The sequence below is a fragment of the Rhinatrema bivittatum genome, chromosome 1, assembly GCF_901001135.1.
Source record: "Rhinatrema bivittatum chromosome 1, aRhiBiv1.1, whole genome shotgun sequence".
Classification (NCBI taxonomy): Eukaryota; Metazoa; Chordata; class Amphibia; order Gymnophiona; family Rhinatrematidae; genus Rhinatrema; species Rhinatrema bivittatum.
This window is the reverse complement of record NC_042615.1, coordinates 665,495,545-665,512,925: the sequence shown is the minus strand read 5'-3', so window position 1 is coordinate 665,512,925 and position 17,381 is coordinate 665,495,545.

Below are 17,381 nucleotides of genomic sequence, written 5' to 3'. Positions count from 1 at the left end.
CTTACCTCTGGATCTGATGTATTATCCCTGATTATTATTTAATTAATTGTGCCTCACATTGAACTCTGGTGGAAAAGTGTGTCATCAATAAATAATGATGATGATGATGACAATAATGATGAATGACAAATTGCTCAAAGTCTATCAATCGATAGATGCTAGATAACTGGCTCAAATTAAATCTAGATAAGACAGAAAAGATGGTTCTGAATTATTTTACCCCAGTAAATTCTCCTCCTCCACTATGTATGACTGGGATATCGCTGTAACCTCACATTTCAGGAATTTAGTTCTCTTAAAGCCTGATTTATCTATGCATTTATAAGTTAAGGATGTTCCAAAGAAAGCATTCTATACATTGCATTAGTTTCTTAGATTGAAACCTTACCTATCTACCAGTGATTTTAGGGATATTTTGCAATACATTGTATTGGCAGGACTGGACTATTGTAACTCGTTCTGTATTGGCTTGCCAAATTCCATCTTGTGAGTTTTACAATCAGTCCAGAATACTGCAGCTAGAATTTTAACAGGTGCATGTTTAAATGCCTGTTCTATGCTGTCTTCACTGGCTGCCAATTGTCGTTTTCAATTTAAGATTTTAACTCTTATTGAAAAAGTCATGAGTGCTGAAACTATCAGTGCCCTGCTCAAAGTCTATAATCCTAGTAGGTCTAGGCCTTCATGATCGGCTTCATGAAATGTTCTTGATAATACTTCCATTCCGTTGATCCATACTGAAGAAACACGATCAAGAGCCTTTATTGTGATTGGTCCAGTTCAATGGATATCATTACGACTACTGCATGCACACAGTCTTTCAGTAGAAAAGCTGAAAGCATTATTTTTTTAATGAAGGTTTTGCACAGAATTCAAGCTATAATGTTCATGCTCTAGATTCTCCAAATTTTAGGATGTTATATTCCTTCTTGATAGTTCTAAATTAGGGCATGACCTATGTTGTTGAAGCAGAGAAAGTTGTGAATTTGTTTTTACTTTATTGCTTTTACGGTTCAGTTTTATTTTTGTGTATGAAAATTATGCATGTAATGTATTGTTCACTGCTGAGATCATACGATCATGCAGTTATATAGATTTTTTTGACAAATAAAAGACAAAAAAAATCTAAAAATGAATTTCCAGTAAAATAAACCATTTGATCAAAAACCACAGGCAAACCCTACAAGACAGATTTTGTACTAGAAAATAATATCTCTTTCCCTTTTTGCTGTCTCTCTGGTTGTAAGGCTCAGAAATAGAGACAAGAGAACACAAAAATAAACAGGTCCTACTCCTTCCAAAGCTTTCTAGAAATACCACACTCTTCTCTCTCCCCATCTGCCTTTGTGCAACCAGGAACTCCCTGTTCCAGCAGCCTCACAGGAGGTGTAGTTGTGAAAATGGTACTGTCCTCTCCTATTAACCTATACTAGAGCCATTTAATGGTAATCACAAACTATGAGTTATTAGGGGTGTGCATTCGGATTGACCGCATTAGTAAAACGCAACTCATATTTTTTTTTTACTTAAAAAATTGATTCGACATAAACGATCGGATTTCCCACATATCGAACATAGATATGTTCGATATGTGGGAAATCGCGATTGTTGAGCCAAAATAAAAATATAAACCCCCTCACCCTCCTTAATCCCCCCCCCCGACTTACCACAACTCCCTGGTGATGGAGCGAGGAGTGAGGACGCCATTTCTGCAATCCTTGGCGAGAAGCATGTGATGTCGGCGGCACGTCGAGTGACGCCGGCGTCATGTGATTCCCGGCTCGTTCGCGCCGGACAGCTCGTTCGGCCCAAAAAGAACTTTTGGCCAGCTTGAGGGGGTCAGGAGGCCCAGCTTGGGGGGGTCAGGAGGCCCCCCCAAGCTGGCCAAAAGTTCTTTTTGGGCCGAACGAGCCGTCCGGCGCGAACGAGCCGGGAATCAAGTGACGCCGCGTCACTCGACGTGCCACCGACGTCACATGCTTCTCGCCAAGGATTGCAGAAATGACGTCCTCACTCCTCGCTCGATCACCAGGGAGTTGTGGTAAGTCTGGGGGGGGGATTAAGGAGGGTGAGGGGGTTTAAATTTTTTTTTTGCACATATGTACATATACCCAACTCATTGGATTTTTTTTATGTCCATATTGGCCGCAAGTGGGACCCCCTTTCGGACATAAAAAATATGAACATAAAATTTTGCTCTGCACATCCCTATGAGTTATGTTATATGTAACTTGTTATATGTTATATGTAACTGCTTTTCTGCACTATTGTTCAAATTGTAAAGTTTTATTATAACTGCACCCCTGTTTCTTGTGAACCAGCATGATGGGACTACTGTCTTGAATGTTGGTATATAAAAAAACTTAAATAAATAAAAATAAAAATAAATGAGTGGATGCAAGGGAAAAATCATAGGCCTGTGCAATGATATTGAAATGGTCGATAACAGCAGCACAAATAAAGATGGAGTAGGTATGGAAAAATGGCTATCAAGCAGCCAGTAACACCCAGATGTCCATTGAAATAACCAACCATGGGAGGTTGGTGATCTACTTGTTTGGGAGGCTGAAGTAGAGGAGCAGGAGTGGAAGTTACTGTGGGTGAGGAGAAGGACCGCCCAGACTTTCTCTCTTTTTTCACATCCTTTCAAAGAATTCAATTTAATAATTATTCTCTGTCACATAATAAAATAGTTTGCTGTCTTTGGTGTTTCTGGCTTGCTTTTTCTTAGCCCAGCTTCTTTTTTTTTCATGTTTTGCCCTTGCCTCTTCCTTTTTCTGGTTCTCCTCTTTTTTCTTTTCTATTTCAGTTCTGTTTCATTCTTTTTATCTCTTGCCTTCACAGTGGCTACTTTAATACTATTTCTTTCCTGTTTTTCTCTTCTCTTTTCCTACCTCTTCCCTTTTAGTTTCCTTTTCCTATTCTTCCTACCTTTTCTCCTTTCATCATTTCTTGTCCTCCTTTTTCTTAATTATCATTCTGGATTCCTTCTTCCCTGCCCCTGCCCTCTTCTCCATTTCCTGCTATCCTTCTTCCCATCTCTCCCCTTTCTCTTCTTTCTCTCCCCTCCCCCTCTTGCTCATTCAGCTTGTTCACTTCTCTCTTCCCATTCTTTCTTTCCCTCCCACTCCCAACTCTTGCTGTCTTCTCTCACTGTCCCTTCATTGTCTCTCCAGTCTTCATCCCTCCCTTTAATTGTGCTTCTGTCATCCAAGTTCCAATTCTTACTCTCTTCTTGCTTCCGCATACATTCCTTTTCTCCCTCACTCTCTCTCACATTCAGACTCTCTCTCTTGCTGTTTCCTCTCACTACATTTCCACACACACATTCTTGCTTCCCCCACTCTTGATCTCTTTCTCACACACACACACATCCACAGTCTTTTCTCCTCTCATCTCCCCTCCTTCTTTTCCCTCTCTTGCTCCCATGCTTGCATTCCTCTCTCTCTCTCAGCATTCTTGATATCCCCTCATTAGAACATAAGAACATAAGAAATTGCCATGCTGGGTCAGACCAAGGGTCCATCAAGCCCAGCATCCTGTTTCCAACAGAGGCCAAACCAGGCCACAAGAACCTGGCAATTACCCAAACAGCAAGAAGATCCCACGCTACTGATGCAATTAATAGCAGTGGCTATTCCCTAAGTCAACTTGATTAATATCCATTAATGGACTTCTCCTCCAAGAACTTATCCAAACCTTTTTTGAACCCAGCTACACTAACTGCACTAACCACATCCTTTGGCAACAAATTCCAGAGCTTTATTGTGCGTTGAGTGAAAAGAATTTTCTCCGATTAGTCTTAAATGTGCTACTTGCTAACTTCATGAAATGCCCCCTAGTCCTTCTATTATTCGAAAGTGTAAATACCCGAGTCACATCTACTCTTTCAAGACCTCTCATGATCTTAAAGACCTCTATCATATCCCCCCTCAGCCGTCTCTTCTCCAAGCTGAACAGCCCTAACCTCTTCAGCCTTTCATAGGCTGAAGAGGTTAGGTCATGTTCCATCCCCTTTATCATTTTGGTTGCCCTTCTCTGTACATTCTCCATCACAACTATATCTTTTTTTAGATGTGGCGACCAGAATTGTACACAGTATTCAAGGTGTGGTCTCACCATGGAGCGATATAGAGGCATTATGACATTTTCCGTTTTATTAATCATGCCCTTCCTAATTATTCCTAACATTCTGTTTGCTTTTTTGACTGCTGCAGCACAGTGAGCTGACGATTTTATCCACTAAGATGCCTAGATCTTTTTCCTGGGTGGTAGCTCCTAATATGGAACCTAACATCGTGTAACTACAGCAAGGGTTATTTTTCCCTATATGCAACATCGTGCACTTGTCCATATTCCCCGCCCACTCTTGATTTATCCTTCACTCTCTCACACGTACCCAAAAAATATTGCTCCCCCATGTTTTTGATCTCCCCTTCATTCATAGACACACTCATTTTCCCTCCCTTCTCACTGCCCCTCACATTCTCTCTCCTCTCTCTTCTCTGCCACGTATGCACAATCTCACTCACTCATTCTTAATCTCTCCTTCATTCACACACAGTTTGGCTCTGCTCTGTGGCTCCACCGTCACAATCACAAACACACACAGAGACACACAGACGCATGCACATGCACACATACAAAACCTCTTGCTCTCTCTCCTATCGGTTTCCCCACCCCTCCACCCTCACAATCACATATACACATTCTCACACACACACACATACACACACACACACACACACACACACACACACATACAATCTCTTGCTCTCTTTCTCTCTCTCTCTTCTCTGTGCCCCTACACTCATGGGGGTAGATTTTAAAAAGCATTTACTCGAGCAAAACTGGGTTTTGCTTGAGTAAATACACTTTACTCAAGTAAGTGGGCTTTTCAAAATTGCTACAATATATGCCATTGAATTGTCCATATGATTTACTCAAGTAAGTGCACTTTACTCGAGTAAATAGCTTTTGAAAATTGCTACGATAGTATGTCACATTTACATGCGTAACTCCTTTGAAAATGACCCCCATAATCACATACACAATCTCTTCTGGTACACTCTGTAGGAGCAGGAGATTGTTTACCCCCTCAGACTCACTGTTGATTGGCTGATTGTGCTGGCCACAACCAATCAGAAGCACGAAATTACCAGCAGAAGCAGCAACAGTAAGCTGAGAACTTCCTCCTTGCTTTTGTCTAGTCCTCCATCCTAATATCTGCTGTGTTCTCAGCCTATAATGAAGAAAAAGGCAGCCAAACTGGAAGAAAGTTGATTTTTAAGTCCCAAAGTTCCTGACTCTAGGAAGGCTTGGCCATGTCAAACATCTTATACTGGTTGCCTATGGAACCAACTATCTGTTCAATGCTACTCCCCTAAGGGGAGGAGCTAGCAATTTGTAATACTCCGTAGGTGGAGTTAATGATCTGTTGTGGGTTGGCTCCTACAGTGTGACAGTCTCTATGATACTGCTCTAGTAGTGTAAGAAATAAACACTTAATGGAAATTGGTGACTCCTTGGGCCGATGGCAGATGACAGTGCCTCCAGGAGGATATCCTGAGAGGGACCACTGGCTAGGCTGGAGTATGGAGACAAACACAGATAGTTCTTTATTAGACAGGAAGTAGAACCACCAGAGATGGCAGTAGTGAGCTGATGTGCCCGGCAGGGCTGAAGTCCCTCAGATACTGGACTGTGATCTCTGGGTTGCTGAGCTTTAGAGAAAGTCTATAGGTAGTGAGTAGACAGGGTATGCTGAATACATAACCAGTAGTAGATGATACACTCACAATTGCAGATATCTGTAATGGCCTTTATGCAACAGAGAGTCTTCAGTATATTCAGGAACAGGAGCCGTAGGTGAGTACTGGTTCCTATATGCAGTCTGGCAGAAGAACTTACAATATCTGTGTATGAGATGGCTTCTAGAATAGAAGAGAGTCTTTGGAGGGTTTTAGAAACATAGGCCCTGGTTCCTATTTGCAATCTGTAATAGTAATTCCCAAGATATGGGTATGCGATAGCTTCTGAGATAGAAGAGAGTCTGTGAAGGGTTTTAGGAACATGGGCCCTCGTAGAGCGAGTACCGGTTCCTATCTGTAATAGAACTCACAATGTTCACGTCTGCGATCGCTTCCAGGCAGTAAGGAGTCTTCTGAGCATTCAGGGACGTAGGCCCTCGAGGAGCAAGTACCGAATCCCGTCTTAACAATCTGAAATCAAGAAGAGAGAATGGGGCCCCCTAGGTAAGTTTGAGGAGGCAGAGCAGCAGAGAGAGTTTCCCCCTTGCTAACTCGATTCGTAGTTGCAAGCAAAGACCTTTTAAGTTGGAAGCGGATGACGTCACTACGGGAGGACGCCCCCGAGGTTCGCGTCCTTGCTGGTACAAACTCTGGAGCGCGCCCGTGCCCTTACGTCATCAGGAACATGGCGGATCCGCAGCATCAGGCCAGCCCGGGGATTCCGGGAAGAAGCGGTGAGGAGAAGCCGCGGCAGCATGTGTCCGTCAGACCCGAAGGGAGTCACCACAAAAGTAGAGAGGGTGGAGCGAGGGCGAGAACAGGCACGAACGCAACACTATCCTAAAATTTCAGTATTAATAATCTTTCATTCCATTTCCTCAGGTCTCTCAAAGTTCCTCATCCCCTACTTTCTGGTGTCAAGATTTGGATTTGATTTTAGCTTTGTTTACTCACCTTTCCAAGACCAAGCTCCAGGCAAGTTACAATTCATGTATAGTAAGTTTTTCCTTTCCTCTAAGAGGCATATATATTAGGGGTGTTCAGAGAAAAACATTGTTTCAGTTTTATTTTGTTTCATGTCTTAAATTTTTCTCTGTATGTAGTTTTGTTTTCCTTTTATTGATGCAGAAAAGAAATAGTACATACTTTTTGCAAATAGTGTGCACAATTTAGAAATAGAGTTTACTGTTTGCAAACAGCATGCACAATTTCCAAAATCAAAATGAGTTTAAAAAAATGAAAAAAAACCAAACAATTGTCCGGACAAGCATTCCAACCTGGGAATCCCAGCGGCTGCACCTGACGATGGTCCACTTTCCCAACCCCCATTCTGACTTACCAAATATGTGCTGTTTGGCTAGTGGGGGCCCAAAGCAACCCCTCAACTTTGGACCTGGTGGTCTCCTTTTTCCAAAAGGGCACTTCCAGCCCTTTATCCCTATCATATAACAGGGTCTACTGGTGCAGTTGGATAGCCCTTGTCACATGTTAGGGTGAAGGGCCAGCTGGCACCATTTTGGAAAATGGCAGCCACAGGGTCCAGAGTGGAGAGATCGCTATGTGTCCCCACTGGAACACCAGGGTATATTTGGTACGTCTGAGAGAGTCAAGAGGGTGGTCCTAGGGTGTCAATGGGGGGCTGTCTCTTGAAGGGGGTACTTTTTAACAAAGGGGAGGGGTTTCAATGGGGCGGGACCTTGTGACCAGAGATTTGTTTGAATAAATATAACCTTTTCTGGGGAACATTGGCCAACTTCAGGGGTGGGGTGGCATGGAATGTCTGGAGACCCCCAAGTTGGGAATTTTTGGGGTGAACAAGCATGTACTATTTGCAAATAGTGAACACTGTTTGCAAACAGTGCACAACAAAAAATGAAAGAAAAAACACATTTTTTTTTTTTGGGGGGGGGTTTCTATCATTTAGTTTTAAAAACTACATGAAACAAAATAGGAAATGTCATTGGTATTTCCTATTTCATTTCAAAGGAATGCACATCCCTAATATATATTAAAATCTGGAATTTTTTTTTTTTACAAAAGGGGACAACATGGAAAAAATGTGGAAATGGTCAAAAATGTGTAAAAAAAACACTGAAATTTCAGTGTTTTGCATGTTTTTTCAAATGTCCACTTTTGTAAAAAGAAAAATTCGCTAAATATCCCTTTCACAATTAATAAACTTTTGCATGTCTGTTACTTTTGAAAGTTCACTAAAATTATGAATTAATGAGCTCCTGTAATGCAATATCAAGCAAAGCAGCTCATTAATTCAGAATCAAACAAAAACTGGCATGGAAAAACATCTTTACATGCTAATTTTTGCAAAAAAGATAACTACATCTCAATGGTTTGTAGTTATCATTTTCAGACTGCCCTGTAACAAAGTTTCTTGAACAAGTTTGCGCTGGACCTCTGTAACTTCCATAACAAACTTGCAAGATTGTGGGAAAGTACACCATCCCCTAAGTTTGTAGGTGAAACAAAGGAGATTGAAGTGACTTACCCAAAATCACAAAGAGTATCAGTGGGATTTCAGTTTGGTTTCCTTAATTCTTAGCCTACTGATCTAACCTCTATGCTACTCCTCTACTCTAGAGATAACTCAAGATTTCATATATCCCTTTGGATGTAAAAATGTGATAGGAGGGAGGCAAAGAGGGACTTGATGGTCTTATGTTATAGGATGCAGGTCAGGAGAGATCCACTTATGGCTCCAGGTTATAAGATGGTAGATGACTCCTCTTCTCCTGCAACCAACAAGGAAGGCGCATTCTCATCTGACAAAATGTGAAAGTAAAAACACAAGAAAAACATATTTTCCAATAAAAAGTAGAAGGTGCTGTGTTAGTTGACTTGAATCCAAAGAAATAATGGTTAACAAGGCGATAGCTTTTTATTAGACTAACTTCATCCATTCCTTAACTAGCTTTCAAGTGCAATGACTTCCTTCCTCAGTTCAGAATAGAATGAGCAAAAGATGATGTTCAATGGAAAATTGTATTGCCTCTCACCTTCGGATCACCTATCAATTCCCCCCCCCCCCCACCCCCTTTCCCTTCACTTTGGTTTATGTATTATGCCTTATTTCCCTGCTTTCCAATAAATAAGCGTACCCTGTTTCCTTGATGTCCCAACACGCCTCCTTCTTTGACAATTTCTTTTGCAGTGTTTCCTTACTCTTTCCCTAAGACTCACCTAACCAGTCTGGTTTTCAGGTTATCCATAATGAATATGCATAATATAGATCTGTGTCACCACTATCCTGTTGTTGTTTTTTTTTTTATATAACCTTGCTTTTAAAAGGAAAGTTGCATCCTCTTACTTTGATCTAAGATCCAGATCAAGTCTTCAAGCTGGCAGGCTAAAAGCTGGCTGTGATTCTGCAAGAGGGAAAATCAGTGCAGAACAATATAGGTCAGCTTTAATAATGCCAAAGCCACATACTGAACCTCTTCAAGCAATATGGTTTCTGGGAGGAAATTGAGAAATAAATTAACATAATTGTTTAAAAAGTCATCTCTTTAAATCTAGTTCTCTGCCTGTTAGGATTCTGAGGAAATACTGAGTGAAAAAACTCTGATCATTCAATGTATAAACTGCATGCGGCAAGAAACACCGTGGCTTGGTTCTGGAAAACAGATTCCCTGCTTAGTGCAATGGGGGAAGCAGTTTTTCGAAATAGCTCTAGAAGAAAAGATTACTTTATGCTTATAAGGAAGTCAGATAAATATGATGGGGTCTGTATGGAATAAATACTGAGAGTCTGTGAAGAACTCATCTCTTTTTTCACTTGAGCTGTTGAATATTAAGATGCAAATATTTAGTGATGTTTAAATAATAATTCTACAAACCTTATTTTATTTATTTATTTATTTATTTATTTAAGGGATTTTATATACCGCTGCACTTTTAGAACATCACCTCGGTTCACAATGAAACATAATGTAGCAACAGGCTTTATATAAAACCCGTGAACATAATAAATTGAAGCAGGTATAAGATAAATATTCTTGGGGGGGGGGGGAGGAGGGTAAACAAAACTTAATAACTAAACCATGAGTGCAACATGACCATGACTATGGGTGATCACCGATACAGTTGAAAATAGATGCGGAAAAGCATACAAACGGTTGATAAGCATACAGACAGCTGAGCATCAGTGTCGATGAGCATAAGTACCAATGAGCAAGGAAATATATGAGCATATATAAACATGTAGTATAAGCATAAGGACCGATGAGCATAGATATATATGAGCATAATTAAGCATAAAATGATCATAAGTACAGAAGAGCATAAATATATATGTACATAAATGCAGTTGAGCATACATACAGAACTATCATGGTATAAATGTAGTGTGCAGTGGGAAGGGGGAGGATGAAGAGGAGGAGGAATTGTAAGGGAGAGGTCTTGTGTGAGACTGGGATTATGGGAGAACGCCTGAAGGTGAGTAAAGTAGAGATACGATCAAGAGTATGCCTGCTTGCAAAGCCAGGTCTTGAGGTTTTGTTTGAATTTCCTGTGGCATGATTCCTGGCGAAGACTTGGTGACATTTTGTTCCACTGGGCTATTCCTGCAATAGTGAGAGAGCGTTCTCTTGTGGATATAAGTTTGTATGTTTTGGGTGATGGTGTAATTAGTTTCGCCTGATGATGCATTCTGGTAGGTCTATTCGGGTTGCTGAAGATGAATTTCTCAGAGAACCATTGCATATTGTGATTGTGTATGGACTTGTGTATAAGTGTAAGGGATTGGAAGCCAGTGTAAGAACTGGAGAACCGGTGTGATATGTTCGTGATGATGGGTGTTGGTGAGTAAGCGGGCAGCATCATTTTGTAGTATTTGCATTGGTTGTATTGAGTTTTTTGGGAGGCCTAGTAGGATCACATTACAGTAGTCAAGTTTGGACAGGATAGTGGCTTGGAGTACTGTGCGAAAGTCATAGGGGTGTAGGAGGGGTTTGAGTCTTTTTAGGGTATGGAGTTTGAAGAAGCCATTTTTGATGGTGGAGGAGATGAACGTTTTTAGATTGACGTGGTTGTCAATATTTACGCCGAGGCTGCGGACTTGTTGAGAGGTGGTGTAAGGGGGGGATTGTGAGTGGGACAATGGGGTGTGGAAGGAGATGTTGTGGAGTGATATGATGAGAAGCTCTGTTTTGGTAGTGTTAAGAGCCAGGGAGTTGTCTGATAGGAGTTTATTAATGTCAGTGAGGGCTGAGTTCCACATTTTTAAGGTGTTCGTGAGTGAGTCTGTAATGGGGATAAGGATCTACACATCATCAGCGTAGATGAAGTGTGGGAGCCCAAGTTTGGAGAGTAGTTGACAGAGAGGGAGGAGGTAAATGTTAAATAGTGTGGAGGAGAGTGAGGAGCCTTGTGGCACTCCTTGTGATAGTCTGATAGGTTTTGATTCATAGTGTCCGATTTTTACACTGTAATAACTATCATTAAGGTATGATTGGAACCATAGGAGGGGGGTACCAGAGATGCCAATTTCTTTAAGGTGCTTTAGGAGGGTGTTGTGGTTGACAGTGTCAAATGTGGCTGAAATATCTAATAGAGCAAGTATGTAGGATTGTCCTTTGTCTAGGGCTTTGAGTATGCATTCTGAGAGGGAGATGAGGGTTTTGGTGCTATGATGTTTACGAAACCCATATTGCGATGAAAATAGAATATGATGTTCATCAAGGTAGTCGGTCAGTTGCCGGTTGATGATTTTTTCCAGAATTTTTGATAGGAAGGGGAGGTTAGATACCGGGCGATAGTTAGCAGGTTCCGAGGGATCAAGTTTGGGTGTTTTGAGGATAGGTTTTACAATGGCCTTTTTGAGTTGCATTGGAACCAAGCCAAGGGAGATGGATTTGTTAATGAATTTGGCTATGGGTTTTGCTATTATATTGGGTATGGTGAGGAGTGTCTTAGTAGGTATAGTGTCTGAGGGATGCACTGCAGGTTTGATTTTTTTGAGCATGGATTATATTTCTAAAGGGGATGTATTCTCGAATGAGGTAAGTGTAGCTGTGGTGTTTGCAGATGCAGGGGATTTGTGTAAAAGAATGTTATATGTGTAGTTTGTGGGGAAAGTGTTGTGGGTATGAGGGGGTAGTTGGGTGCAGGGGGGAAGTGAAGCGTGTCATAAGGGTTTCAATTTTGTTGCGGAAGAATAAGGCCAGTCTTTCACATTTGGATTGGTCATCATTTATTTTATTTATTTTATTTGAGGTTTTTAATATACCGCGGCACATTAGTAACATCACCTCGGTTTACAGTGGAACATAATGCAGCAACAAGCTTTACAATGAATTATATAAACAAAAGGATTGACAGTGAATGGTAACAGTTCAACTTGGTAATAGCGTTAAACATAATATATTTAGTATTATATAATAATAGTGGTAATATATTATAACAGTGTTAAACATAATATATTAGGTAATAGGGATGTGAATCGTGTCCTCGATCGTCTTAACGATCGATTTCGGCTGGGAGGGGGAGGGAATCGTATTGTTGCCGTTTGGGGGGGTAAAATATCGTGAAAAATCGTGAAAAATCGTTAAAAAATCGAAAAATCGAAAAATCGAAAAACCGGCACATTAAAACCCCCTAAAACCCACCCCCGACCCTTTAAATTAAATCCCCCACCCCCAAATAACTTAAATAACCTGCGGGTCCAGCGGCGGTCCGGAACGGCAGCGGTCCGGAACGGGCTCCTGCTCCTGCATCTTGTCGTCTTCGGCCGGCGCCATTTTCCAAAATGGCGCCGAAAAATGGCGGCGGCCATAGACGAAAAAGATTGGACGGCAGGAGGTCCTTCCGGACCCCCGCTGGACTTTTGGCAAGTCTCGTGGGGGTCAGGAGGCCCCCCACAGGCTGGCCAAAAGTTCCTGGAGGTCCAGCGGGGGTCAGGGAGCGATTTCCCGCCGCGAATCGTTTTCGTACGGAAAATGGCGCCGGCCATACGCGTATGGCTGGCGCCATTTTCCGTACGGAAAATGGCGCCGGCAGGAGATCGACTGCAGGAGGTCGTTCAGCGAGGCGCCGGAATCCTCGCTGAACGACCTCCTGCAGTCGATCTCCTGCCGGCGCCATTTTCCGTACGAAAACGATTCGCGGCGGGAAATCGCTCCCTGACCCCCGCTGGACCTCCAGGAACTTTTGGCCAGCTTGTGGGGGGCCTCCTGACCCCCACGAGACTTGCCAAAAGTCCAGCGGGGGTCCGGAAGGACCTCCTGCCGTCCAATCTTTTTCGTCTATGGCCGCCGCCATTTTTCGGCGCCATTTTGGAAAATGGCGCCGGCCGAAGACGACAAGATGCAGGAGCAGGAGCCCGTTCCGGACCGCTGCCGTTCCGGACCGCCGCTGGACCCGCAGGTTATTTAAGTTATTTGGGGGGGGTTCGGGAGGGTGGGGGATTTAATTTAAAGGGTCGGGGGTGGGTTTTAGGGGGTTTTAGTGTGCCGGCTCACGATTCTAACGATTTATAACGATAAATCGTTAGAATCTGTATTGTATTGTGTTCCATAACGGTTTAAGACGATATTAAAATTATCGGACGATAATTTTAATCGTCCTAAAACGATTCACATCCCTATTAGGTAATATTTACAGCACAAAGTTGGGGGCTAATCTGAATAAATAAAGGATGTATTAGAGTTACTTGGAGTTTCTTCATTAGGAATAAATACAATATTACAAAAGGAGGGAAGGAAGATTCCTATTGGTAGTGGAAAAGAAAGAGGTGTTAGTTGGGTGTATATTATGAGAGGGCGGGAGTCTTACAGTGAGTCAAGAGTCAGCGGGGGTTAAAAACAGGGAGAATAAGAGTCAGAGAGCATCAAATCAGTCAAAGGTAAGCTTGTTTGAATAGCCAGGTTTTAAGGTTCTGTTTGAATTTCTTATGGCAATTTTCCTGGCGTAAGTTGGAGGGCATTTTATTCCATAGAGTGGTTCCAGCTATGATAAATGAGCGCTCCCTGGTGGTTACATGTTTGGTCAGTTTAGGTGAAGGAGTCCAGAGTTTCGCCTGATGTTGAGTTCTTGTTGGTCTGTTTGACTTATTGAAAATGAGCTGATTGGAGAAACATTGCATATTTTGGTTATGAATGGCTTTGTGTATGAGTGTAAGGGTTTTATATATTATCCTGGTTGCATTGTCGGGAAGAGTGTTAGGGGGGGAGGTGATAAGGTTGGATACATAATGAAAGAGGGCTCGGGGGTTGAATTGGAACTGGTGGATTCTTTGAGAGTAGAAGTCTTTTTTGGCTTCGTCCGTGGCTTTACGATAGGTGTGAAGTAAGTTTCAGAACTTCGATTGTAAGGCAGGGAGTTGTTCTTTGCGCCATTTCTTTTCAAATTTTCTGAGTTCAGTTTTCATGGTTCTGAGTTCAGGGGTGTACCAAGGTTTCTTTTTGTTATTGGCTGGATTGATTACTTTGCATTGTGTGGGGCATAATTTGTCTGCTATAGTGTTGGTGAGATGAGTCCAAGAGGAGATGGCGGTGTTGGCACCAGTAAGGTCTAACTTGGGGAGTTCTTCGGAGAGGGCTGCGATGACTTCTTCTGTATTACACGGTTTTTGAAAATTAATGGTTTTCTTGTTGGGTGTGGTGTGATGGGTGCTTCTTTATGGTGCATCTGGTATCAATGCGGAAGTGGTCGGACCAAGGGCAGACTAGGAGGGAACTTCCCTACCACCATACCTAAACCCCCTCCCTCTTCACCTCTCTTCCCCACCCTCTAATTTGCCTCCCCAGCCTGACATCATCAATAAAGGGCAGGTCCAAAATGTCTCCTTTGAAATGTTACTTAGAGATAACTGGAGTAGGACTTGAACTTCTTTTTTGAAAAGTATTGGGAGCAAATAATGCACGTGCTAAAAACCCAAAACTTCTCACCCAATATGAATCTCTTGCGACGCTGCACCAACGAAATACTTAAATAATGACCTTCATAATAGGCTTCCTCGTTTAGGCTTTCGCCGATACAACTCGGCCTTATATATAATCATCGGTCATATTGTTGACAAAATTTTTTCAAGAATTTTTCTTTTGCATATTAAAATAATAAATATTTGACTGACATCATTTCTTGTATATAAAGCGTCATTCAAATGATTGAACTTATCTGACGGTGTTCACAGTTCTAACCCGTTGAAAACCATAACAGAGTTCACGGTGCTGACCCGACACGAAAACGTGTTTCGGACTGCTTTCACCATCTCCCAGTCCTTCATCAAGGGTAATGGTTCTGCGTCAAAAACATTCATTAATCAACTTTGATAACCAATCTTGCACATTCAGTCAATATTTCAGTGGACTAAACGAGGAAGCCTATTATGAAGGTCATTATTTAAGTATTTCGTTGGTCCTTTGAAATGTTAACATGTCATATTGAGCCATGATATCATGACAGGCAGTAATGTTGGTCTGGGGGAGATAGATCAGAGTGTTGGCAGCCTAGAGCAGGTGCAGAAATTTTCTTTATCAGTAACTGGTGCTGGCAGTCAGGAATGGTTCATTGCAATCTGCTATCTGAGGCGAGGTATGGCAAGGGATGAGACATCTTTCTTCTGCTAAGGTTCCCAAAAGAGATTCACTTTTCAAGAGACAGGCCCTACCAACTCACCATACTAAAAAAAAAAAAAAAAATCTAATTCAAGTGTCACCTCAGTAACAGCCACACAAACACCGTTCACTGCCAGAAACGTTTTGATATAACACAAAACCCTTCAAAAGACACTAAGAACCTATCTAGAAAACCTGCCAAACCATAACAAACTCCCAGAACTCAAACAGCAGCAACTATTACTGGGAAGAGGCAGTATTGCAAATATTATCATAGGCCCTAGAACACCAATACACCTTCTACTGGAACCGAATCACCAGATACTACATGCCAGCAGAATCCCTCACCTCGGTCACATACACAGAACAGAAACTGACCCTTACCTAATACAAAATAAGGGACTGCAAATTAAACACAGAAAAATGCAGACAAAAACTGAACTGGAAACCCCCAGAAGTCTGACTCTGCATGGAGTGCAACACCAGAGAAAAAGAAACAGAAATGCATTTATTCCTAAACTGAGCAAAATGAAAAGATATAGAAATGCACATTCCTAAACTGAAATATTCCATACTCTAAAAACTGAAAATAAAATATTTTCTACCTTTATTGTCTGGGCATTTTTTTTATGCCTAGGTTGGTCCTGGTATTTCTCTTCAGTCTTTTCCATTCCACTTTCCATTTCTTTTCTCCTCTTGTCTTCTTCCCTTCTTTCCCTACATCTCTCTTATACATTGATACATCCCTTTCATATTTTTTCCATTTCTCTCTTCTTTGTCTATCAATTCATAATTAAATTTCATCCCTCTTCTTCCCTCCAGTTCTCAATCTTCCTCTTTTCACCTCTCATCTATCTACCAATTTTCCATCTCCTACCCCAAGCCCCCTCTAGCCCTCCCATTCCCCAGCCTCTGTACTCATCTCCCTTCCTGTGCTCTCATACCCTTACCAGTCCCTGCTCCTTCCTTATCACTCATTCCTTTGCTGGCCTCCAGCACAGTCTTCTGTCTCTTGTCCCCTACCAGCTTTCTATTGCCCACTCTTTCACCACCTTCCTAGCCCCATTCCCACCATCTATCACCCCCTTTACAGACCCTTCCCTTTCCTCACACCCTTCTACAGCCCCCAATCCTTTTCCATTGCCTTTCACCCTCTCTCCAGTCCTCCAGGCCATTCACACCACCTCTCAGTTCTTCCCCCATCCTTCAGCCCCCTTTCTCTTGCCTCCATCTTACATCCTCACTCATACTCCCCCCTCATCCAATCTAACACCTCCCACAAGTAACTACCCAATTGCCAAGTCCTATTTGTCCACTATTCACAAGTCCCTGCTCTGCCCCTCAACTCTGTCAGAGTTCCAGCTCTTAACCCTGCCCCCAATACACAAGTCACTGCTCTCCCTATGTCCCTATCCTTCCCATGCTCTCCATCTCCCTGGTGCCTGCTCTCCCTGAGTCCTCAAATCCCATTCTTCCCATGCTCTTACCCTAGCCCCCCCATCCCATTGTTCCCCGATTTCCTCCTCAGGCTCTGCCTCCCATTCTTCCCCTGCACTAGCTCCCTGTTCCTGATTCTCATTCTTCTTCTGTTTCCCCCCCCCCCCCCCACCAGTCCCTGCTTCACACTTTCCACTGCTATTCCCTGCAGTCCTATTATTCACCTACATTGTCCCTTCTCTGCTTCCGTCCCAACCGGCACCTCTAAGCTGCTCATCTGCATCTTAAATACGGGCGCCTCCTCCTTCCTGCAGTCCCGCGGTGAAACATTCCCTGCTTGAATTGCGAGGCTCTGTATATACAGAGCCCCGCATGGTTCAAACATCTGCTGTTAGAATTGCACAGAGCCACGCAGTTCTAACAGCAGACATTTGAACCATGCGGGCCTTCATAGATACAGAGCCCCACCAAAGAAGTGATTTTTCACTGCGGGGCTGCAGGAGGGAGGGGAATCTGTATTTGAGCTGAAGTGTAATGACGTACAGGTGCTAGTTGTGGCAAGTGAAGAATTGAATTGGTGAGTGCCCAGAGGAAAACAAGAGGCAGGGAGTGGGGGGGGGGGGGG